Source organism: Capsicum annuum, chromosome 2 (genome assembly GCF_002878395.1).
Source record: "Capsicum annuum cultivar UCD-10X-F1 chromosome 2, UCD10Xv1.1, whole genome shotgun sequence".
Taxonomy (NCBI): domain Eukaryota; kingdom Viridiplantae; phylum Streptophyta; class Magnoliopsida; order Solanales; family Solanaceae; genus Capsicum; species Capsicum annuum.
In genome coordinates, this window is record NC_061112.1 from 76,548,915 (window position 1) to 76,559,383 (window position 10,469).

Genomic DNA, 10,469 nt, shown 5'->3' on the forward strand with positions numbered 1-10,469 from the left:
CTTCTTTTGACTTCTTGTATCCTTGCACTATGTAACCAGCTTTCAAAGTCTCGTGAAAGGGCTGGCCTCAATGGCCCAATGTGTAATGCAAGGGAAAATAGTTTGATTGGACTCGCAAGCAAGTTCATGCAAAGAAAAAGATGAAGGAATTAATGCCCATTCAAGACACAACATATCTCAAAATAAAAGAAACATCAGGGACCAAATTTTGAATGGCAATGAAGCGCACACTTATACACATAATAAAAATGAGAGTTAATCAATATGATGCAAAGCATGGATGGGTATATATATAATGATCCAAATAGAATGAGACAACTAGAATAAAAATAACTTTTCTGAAATGAAACATAGTTTGAGAGATCATGTTGTGTATGGCTCGATCGTACCCAAATAGCTTGATTCAAAGAAAAAGAAGATAAAATAGAATAAAGGGACAATCTTGGATACATCGAGCAACGAAATACAATCAATAAACTAAAATGAAGGTGAAAGGGCCCTAGTATTTGAGGAATAAAGATTAAAAAACTGCACATCCAACTAACGAAACTTATTTCAACCTTCTTTTCTTCTTTGATAAATTTTTAAAGAAAACTTTGACCAACAGAAGGGGCATGGAAGGATATTTAGATGAAGACTACTTCAAAATATTCATATGTCTTAAAAGAAGACTTTAAGGCAACAAACATAATGCTGGCATGAAATTTCTGAACGGGAAGTGAGCAAACTTTAATGATTCCTACTATATCAAAGCAGTTTTTGACATTCCTAAACAAAGATCAAAACTTCACAGAATCTACACCAAAAATTTAATTGTCCTAAATTTTCTCTTTTTAGAAATCGAGGATACAAATCCCATATCCCTTTACTGTTGAAAAAATTTTCAAGGTCCACGTTACACTTTTTAGAAGCTGAAAGAAAAAAAAGAAAATGACGTTAATTCAAAGCATACAAAACGCCGCACCAACTAAGACTTAGGTAAAGACAACATAAAATTTTAGCAAGGGGAATGAAGACCAAAATAAACAGATTCAAGAAGCAAAACGAATTTTTTAAGAGTTATTCATTTGATGACTTCTGAATTTACTCTTTTGGATTCAACATAGTAAATTGGGTAAGAACCCCAAAGGAAACACACAGGCAAAAGAAAATAATCGCGAGTCCTAAATTAACATACTATGGATTGAAGGAAAGGATACTATTTTGAACAAAAGCAAGGATGAAACTAAGACAAATTAGAAACCTCTCATAAGAATAGGTCAAGTAGCTGCCTGTAACCAAAATAACAAATTCCAAAAGAAAAAAACCTTTCATAGACAATGAAATGAAGATAGAAATAAGAAGTGCACAACTCAATACATTATGGCATGGATAAAGTTTGAATAACGACCTTTCAAAGAAGAAGAAAGAAATTTAAAATGCTTATTTTATTTATATCGAATTCTCGTATCATTATTCAAAAGGTGGGATGAGGTCTATTAAAAAAAATAGGACAGTATCACCCTTTAAAAGATCGAACATCTATTATTCAATATCCATAGACTACTCAATGCAAAGCCAAAAAAGAAAATAGAATCGACCTCAACAAATAAAAATTCAAAACCAACATCAGCGTCAAAATCTATTTTCTATGAAAGCTAATGCCATAAAAAACAATGAACAGAAAATTATATGTCGAATCTCATCACAAGAAGTTAGAACCTATGGCATTTAATGCCTCTAACAACAAACAATTCCCACCTTACGCTAAACACTGATAAAATACCACTATCATTACTACTATAAAGCGAAAAAGAGAAAAGTAAGAATCACAATTTGTGGAGCAGGGAAACGGGACAACGAGTTAATCATCGGAATATCGATCACCGCCACAGCTTTGCCGCTACTTCGACAATTCCGACAAACTCGTTGGCTTCTAAACTTCCACTACAATAGAAAATTTGTTTACTGATTTTTGCTCCAAATGATTCTCTTCTCCCTTATTTCCCCCTTTTTTTTCTTTTTCTTTCAAGTTTTCGAACCTCATAATTTCGAACCCCAGAATTTCAAGCCCCTCAATTTTTTTTTCAAGGAAATTCTTCTTTTTTTCTTTTCTCCACCCCCCTTTCATCTCAATAAAGAGCTTTTATAAAAGTAATTATAGGAGTATTTCTAGGTTTGAACGATATGGGAATAAACATTACGGGGTTATTTTAGGAAATTCGGACAGGACATCTTTGAAATTTGAAAAGAAAATATTATGAGTTGGATTTGGTACAAAATTTTACCATCATCTCATGGATCATAGAATCCAACCATTAGAGTACATGAGGTGTCAATTTTCTAGAACTTTCATCGAAGACGAGGTTGACAAAGGGTTAGGGCTTGTCGGGTCAAAGGCTGGTTGGGTTGTTGGGGACAGGTCAGAGCTGATCGAGTCATTGGAGATGGGTCGACTGTCATTGACTGTGTTGATACACGTTGTTTTTGATTGATGTTGCTGTTTGCTGGAGTTGTCACGATGTTTTTTTCTGTTGTTTGTTGGATTCTCAAAAGGGTAATAGGGAAGAGGTTATTTTATTGGGATTTTGGAAGTTTTGGTGGGTTGATGGCTGTTGTTATGAATAAAGAAAGGGTCGGTGGGCTGGTTGTTTATTGGAGTGGACCTGTGGCGGACCATTTAAATGGTGGATGAAATTATTGATTTAATTTTGCATATTGGAGATTTGGCCAATTCTATTTAGGTTTTGGCCAATTGAATCATAATTGTAACCAGTTTGATTTCAATGAGGACCAAATCTAATAGATTGACTAAATTAAATCAATATTTGAAGTGAATTAATACCACTTTTAACCCCGAGCTTCTTGATTCGATAAAATCAAACATATATTCATCCGAATAAATTTTTTTTGAGAGTAAATTATAATTAGATCAAGATTTTAATTATTATATTTATCTATAAAATAATTCTTAATTAAAATCGATATTCCATAGAATGAATATTTAAGTAATCAAATTATATAATATAGTATAATTGAATACGATATTGTATAATCACCACTTAAAATGACAAAATTACGAGGAAATATATTTTCAAAAATTTTTATTCGGATGAAATAAATATTTTGATTTTATTAAAATCGAAGAAACTCAGGATTAAATTTAGTCATGGAGGGAAAAAATTAGGTGTCAAAAACTGCCCCCTCCCTTTGGGTTGGGTGGATGCAAGTAACCCGGGCAAATGGAGGTTGACGTTTCTAATTTTATCCGACCACAAATTCAAATCTAAAAAAGATTGGCTTTTGCACAAGTTTCATGTTGTTATGGCCGGACCTCGGTATCAGGTTTTCTACATATCTCAAGTTACATGAGAATTCAGGCCACTTGTAGCTCATAAAGCTTGATTTAAAACATGATTTTCAAAAAAAAATCACCAGCTATCTCGATTTTGGAGCTTTTGATAAAACCAAAAAGCTAGGGAATAGAGGAATTTGGGGGGAGGTTGGAATGCAGTCAAATTTTTTACATACATCCCAGCCTACATATCCCTAAGACTTAGGGAATCAGACTGCTTGTAGTTCTACTCAATCGGTAGAAAAGATAGTCTTTTATTTCAAACAATCTTTGGCTCAAGATGAGTGACGAGTTATGAAAAAAGAGGCTTGTAACCTATTAACCATGAACGTGGAGCTATTCACATCCATAGGTAAGAACTTACCTGGACATAATTTTTAAAAGTCTTAGTGTACTATCACCCAAATTTGAAAAAAAAAAGAGAAAGTTATCCTTAGTATGAGCTTAGAAATATCCCGAAGGTGAAGCTGAAACCAGAATATCAAAGAATTCCCACATGAACTATAACATGGGTGTGGTTAGATGGTGGTGGTGATCATCCTTTTCCTCCCGTCCAAAGGGTTTGGCATCCCTCTTTAGACTATGTCCCATTTTGCTGCTAAGAAAGAGTTCCACGTTGTGTTGTGTCCTTTTTGGAGTTGTCTGCACCTGTGGTTTTATTTTGAGATTTTCATCCTCTCGGATGCTCTTAACAATAACTCAAAAAAAATTGTTAGTAATAAGCACAATTCACGAAAGAGGTATTTAGTTTCTTACCATTCCTCCACGCGAGTTGTTATTCAAAAAATAAAGTCATCTTCTCATGTACTTGTTTGGAAGGAAATGACTTGCAATAATAAACACAACAACCTTTTTTGGTTGTTGCATAATTATATCATTTTTTGGTTGAATATGTCTTCAAAGAAGGGTGACCCTTTTGGACACCGATGACACTTTATGCAGAACGATCCCTGCAACCATTAATTCTGGGCTAATGCGGCTACCCTTTTGGTTACCTACATTAATTGTTTTATATGGTATGATAACCTCTCTGATTATTAAGAATGATTCTTTCCATGTGACCTTCGAGTAAGTCTTGCACATCTTTTGTATCGATATGATTTATAGATTTTTCTTAAATTGTCAATCTTCAAATAATCTTGCTCATTATTTGATGTTGGATATGAGGAAACTTACAGATATCCTTTGAATTGCTATCCTTTAATTAATCCTGTACACTATCCGACCTTAGATAAGTGATGACTTACAGATATCCATCCAATCGCTAGCTCTCAGGTATTCCAGCACACCATCTGACCTTGGATACAATATGACTTATAGATATCTTTCAAATTTCTAATCTTTGGGTAATCCTACACATAATCGATCTTGGATATGAAGCGGCTTATAGAGAACCCTTGGACTTATCAATTTGATAAACTTGCATATTCTCCGGTAAGGATTTAGCTACAACTTACGAATAACCTTCGGACCATCAATTCTTTGGTAACCTTGCACACTATCTAGTTAGGATGTTGTTGTGGCTTAAGGATGACCTATGGGCTAATAACTCATAAGTAATCTTGTACATTATCTTATTTTAAATAATATGACTTATAGATGACCCTAAGATTGTCAATTTTCTAGGAAATCTCATATGTCGTTCACTTATAGATAGTGACTTGAAGACGTACCTTTGAATCATGTGCTTTTATGTATTCAAATGCTGATTCATAATATGATGAGATATTATTGACGTCGACGTATGGTATCTCACGTGTTAATAGATATTAGATGCTGATGATATCCTCGACGCCAGCCTATGATATCTCATGCGTCATCAAATATTTAATGCAAATAATACCCTCGACGCTAGCATATGATATCTTGTGCATCATCAGATATTTAATGCAGATAATACCCTCAAGGCCAGCGTATATATCTCGAACATCAATAGATATTTAATGCAGATGATACCCTCGATGCCAGGATATGATATCTCACGCATTATCAGATATTTAATACAGATGATACCGTCAACTCCAGCATATGATATCTTACACATTATCAGATATTTGATACAGATGATACCCTCGACGCTAGCGTCTGATAGCTCACGCATCATCGGATATTTAATGTAGATGATACCATCGATGCCAGCATATGATATCTCATGCATTATCAGATATTTAATATAGATGATACCCTCGATGCCAGCGTATGATATCTCATGCATTGTTAGATATTTGATATAGATGATACCTTTGATGCCAGCGTATGATATCTCGTATGTTATCTGATATTTGATGCAGATTATACCCTTGACACTAGTGTACGATATCTCGTGCATCATTAGATATTTGATATAGATAATACCCTCAATGCCAGCATATGATATCTCACCCGTCATCAGATATTTAATATAGATGATACCCTCAATGCCAGCGTATGATATCTTACGTGTCATCAGATATTTAATACAGATGATACCCTTGACGTCAGCGTACGATATCTCGTGTGTTAATAGATATTAGATGATGATATCCTCAACATCAGTGTATGATATCTTGCATGTTAACAGATATTAGATGATGATGATGATGATATCCTCGATGCCAGTGTATGATATCTTACGTGTCAACAGATATTAGATGATGATATTATCAACGTCAGCGTATGATATCTCGCATGTCAACAGATATTAGATGATGACATCCTCGATGCCATTGTATAATATCTCGCTTGTCAATAAATATTAGATACAATAACCCTCTCGGCAATGAGATGATATGAAATGGTTCTTCCAGTGATTTGAAAATAGTTTCACCTGAAGTCTTTTGTCTGAATCTTGCTTTCTACATGTACCTGCACTCAAGGTAGATAATTAGTAGACATAATGTCGCTCTCACTGGCGACCAAAGTCAAGCTTTATGATAGTTTAATGATAAATATTGAGCATCATAATTTGAATGGCTTATTCTACTATTAATCTTCTCTTTCTGAAGAAATGATTAAATAGAAAATCCACCGAATGCAAGTAAATGGGGCAAACCCATTGTTTGGGGATTACTCAAATACCATTTACTTCGCTTCAAGGTGAATTTTGAGGATGACTTTCTGCTCTTCCTCCTATCGAGTGATCCTTTGATTGTTGTATTTATTGTGCCAACTCCCTTGAATGTACCAGCTTGGGGACATTTTTAGTGAAAACTACTCCGTGTTGACCTCCTTCGCTCCTCGATTTGCTCCTCGCCATCTTCCAGGTGCTCCATCATGTTGGCATCTCCACCCCGTCTCCTTACTCCAACAGACGTCTAGACAATCACTAAATAAAAGATTTGTGTAGATTTTTTAAAGTAGTCTTAATTTTAGAAAATAGTTTCAAAAGTTTCTAAAATGCTTTAGAAAATATCTGCCAGTCATGTACTAGCTCAACAAGCGTCTTCCTCTTGGTTTTGACTATATCTGATGGAGAATTTCCAATACTCATCATCATTGTTAGAGGGTTCTTCAAATAGTTATGTCATAGACGGAAATTAAGTCTACCTAGACTTTGTCACAGCTGGTGACTTCAAAAGTTTGACTTTGACCTCTGGTGCTGGATAATTTGGAATTCATTCCAGTGTTTCGTGAAAATTTTAAGGCATTCCTTAAAATTTCTTTCCCAGTTTAAAGTTGTTTGAGATGATATCAACTCGAGAGGATCTAAAGTCTTTGTTTGTCCTCGCTCTCTTTGTTGCATGATGGTTTTCACCATCGTGAATTTTTATATTCCTTCTCAAAAATTCTGCCCCAGTTTCCATTTTTTGGTGTTATATGACTGAGTCATTGGAGCATTTACGTATCCCGTTCAAGCAGGAATCAGGTCAAACTTAGTTCAGGACTATGCTAAGGATATATATAAAATTTTAATGAGTTGACCAAAGCCGACATAGGCCTCATACGTATCTCTTTCTTGAGAATTTAGATCATCACGTAGTTCATACATAAAAGGAAGGGATAAATTATCGTAAGAGGTTGATTGAAGCTGACATAGGCCGCCTACGTATCCCTTTCTTGGGAATTTAGGTCAAACGTAGTTCGTACATAAAAGAAAGAGGTAAATTATTCTAAGGGGTTGACCAAAGCCGACATAGGCCGCCTACGTATCCCTTTCTTGGGAATTCAGGTCCAACGTAGTCATATATAAAAGAAAGAGATAAATTATCCAAAAGGATTAACCGAAGCCGACATAGGCCGCCTACATATCCCTTTTTTGGGAATTCAAGTCAAACGTAGTTTGTACATAAAAGGAAGGGGTAAATTATTCTAAGAGGTTGACCGAAGCTGACATAGGCCGCCTATATATCCCTTTCTTAGGAATTGTGGTCAAACATAGTTCATACATAAAAGGAAGGGATTATAAATAATTACACATCATAAAATAGATATTATTATAAAGGAAATTACAAATAAGCCAAGGAAACAAAAACTAAAACGTCTTTCAAACATATTATCTCTTTACCACATCAGAATTAATTAGTTTGATCCACTGTTGACCATCCATCTCAGGTAGGATTAGGGCTCCTCCAGGTTAGGATTCTTTTGATTTTCAAATTCCTCTATATCTTTCACTAACTGATCCTCATCACCTTCTTTCCATTCATCATCATTTTCTTTACTTTGTTCATCTAACCCTTTTCATGACTTGACATTGGTAGGTTTTCAAATTATTGCTACCAAAATAAACCATGTTAGATTATAACAAGATAATAAAAGATGATAATATAATCATATTTAAAACTAACTTCTTAAATAAAGGGAGGCCTTTTGGAAAATAAATAAAAACTATGGCTCATGACTTGCGCAAATGCGGGCCCATGCCTTTTTGAAAGCTGTAAAACATGAAATGAAAATTTGAGACATAAAAGGGTGGATCACGGGGCCTCTTCCAGATCATCACTTATTTTTAAAACTATTAGTAATTTCTATTTTATCTATTCCAACAAGCGATGAATAAGGAGCGGAGTGGAAGTCTAATTTTGCAAAGCCTCTCCTAGTGCAAGTTTCTTCACCCCAGTGGACTTTGGAAGATATTTTGGTACAGCATTGCATCCCTCGAAAAGATTTCCTATGCTATCCCCAAGACCATCATTATTTGATATCTCACGGATGGGAAACGATTGGTGCAGGAGTGGCGATGGTTTGGACAGACTCATCTCTGACTTATCTTCAATCTCATCTTCCTTTCTTGGTTGGTACCCTATTCCACGCTTAAATTATTTTTTTGAGACCATAACAGGTTTAATAATTCCTTCCAAATTCTTACTCAAGACACTCACAACTTTCTCTATCTTTTCCACTCCTTTTGTCTTTTTGGAATTTTCCGGATTCACCTTACTAATAGTCTTGCCAGATTACCATTCGCTTGCTATTTTGGTTATGCTAACCGTGGATCCCTTGTAATTAGGCAATGGATTATTGGTGACATTTGGTGTAGGTGCCTAAAGAGTGATGATCTTTTGGTCAATCAAGTCTTGGATCTTGTGTTTCATATTAATGCAATCTTCAATATTATGTCTGGGCGCTCCTGAATGATAAACATAGAATTGATCGGCCTGAAAAAATCAAGAATTGAGATTGGTAGGCTTTGGTGGAATAGGCTGTAAATAACCATCTTTCATTAATCTTCTGAAGAGCTGGGTACGACTTTCAGCCAATGGAGTGAATTTTCTAGGAGGCTTCTTTTCGAGTTTTATACGTGGGGGGTTATACTAATTTTGATTAGCAGGAGGAGGTACTTGATAATAGTTTGGAGGTGCTTGGATGCTTATTTGGTTTTTTGGAAGAGTAGCTTGAACGTGAGTTTGATAATTTGGCTGCAAAACTTGGCACTGGGTAAAATATTTGGAAATGGAGCTTGATATTAGGGTTGCGCGTAGAATACAAGCTAAAAACTTAGTAACGGTGGTGAAGAAAAAATATTCCTAGGCTTGAATTTCTTCTTCAATTCATCAACAAAACTAGTAGATATCGTAGTCACATCCTCTCTTTTCTTCTTTGAGAATGAAGCTAAGTCTGAACGTAAATCTGAACATAAATATGAAGCCTTTAAACTATATGAATAAGGAGTTGAAGGAACATATCTCCAACTAACTCTGTAAAACTGAACTGAAGAAATAAATAAATATATCAAATCATATTGTCCTAGAATCAATGAGGACTCACTGTGTCTCTGCGACTGGATTGCTACCGCTACTGCTGGGCTGGAGTTCATGTCTCGGAACCTATGGTGTAACATGAAAAGAAAGCACCATAGCGCAAATACGTCAGTACAACTGGAGTACTGAGGGTACGAGGAAGGTAGGCTGAACATAAAGGGTTTCATGCATGAACAACACTGACTGTCTAATATGAACATGGGAGTGCAAACACACATATATAGAAATTGCGACTGTGAATACATAATAGAATGACCTATAAGCTAATACATGGTTTACTGATAACTGTCATGAATGATACTGAAACTGTGGGAAGTAGTGTTTAATCGACATGCCCCATGTATGCCGTTATAGCTAAGCTGGGGTCCAATCTCTGCCCCAACTGGAGGGGTGTCAATACCATGCCACGGGTAAGGACAGCCTGTGAGTGACCCTTATCTGGTGAGTACTCAATGAGAATGGTGGGAACCCTAAACTGACGGGTTAACCCACCTCATCAACCCTAATCTGATGGGTTAACATGTCTCAACCTACGCTGGCTACGTAGTTCTGGAACACAAGGATGACTACTAAGAATCACACCCTGAACTGGCGGGTGAGTTCCCATCCTTGGGTTCACTCAGTGCTAACCTCTACTCCTATCTGGAGGGACTGGACATGAATAACTGACTATGCATGACTTAATATTACTGAATTCTATTAGCTGGCGGAATGTTACTGATATCTGACAACTGAATAAGATTATGAGGTTTTCCTTAGTCACATGACTGACTGAAGTCTATGGAATCATAGCTTGAGTTCGGATATCGTGAAACATGACATGGATCTAGGCACATAGCTATAGTTTTCGGGTACAAGTACCCCCAGGACTCGATAGGAGGAAACTGACACATATGACATGACTTGATCACAAGATTTGAGTCCACAATTAACAATATCATAAGTAAGGCTTTCAT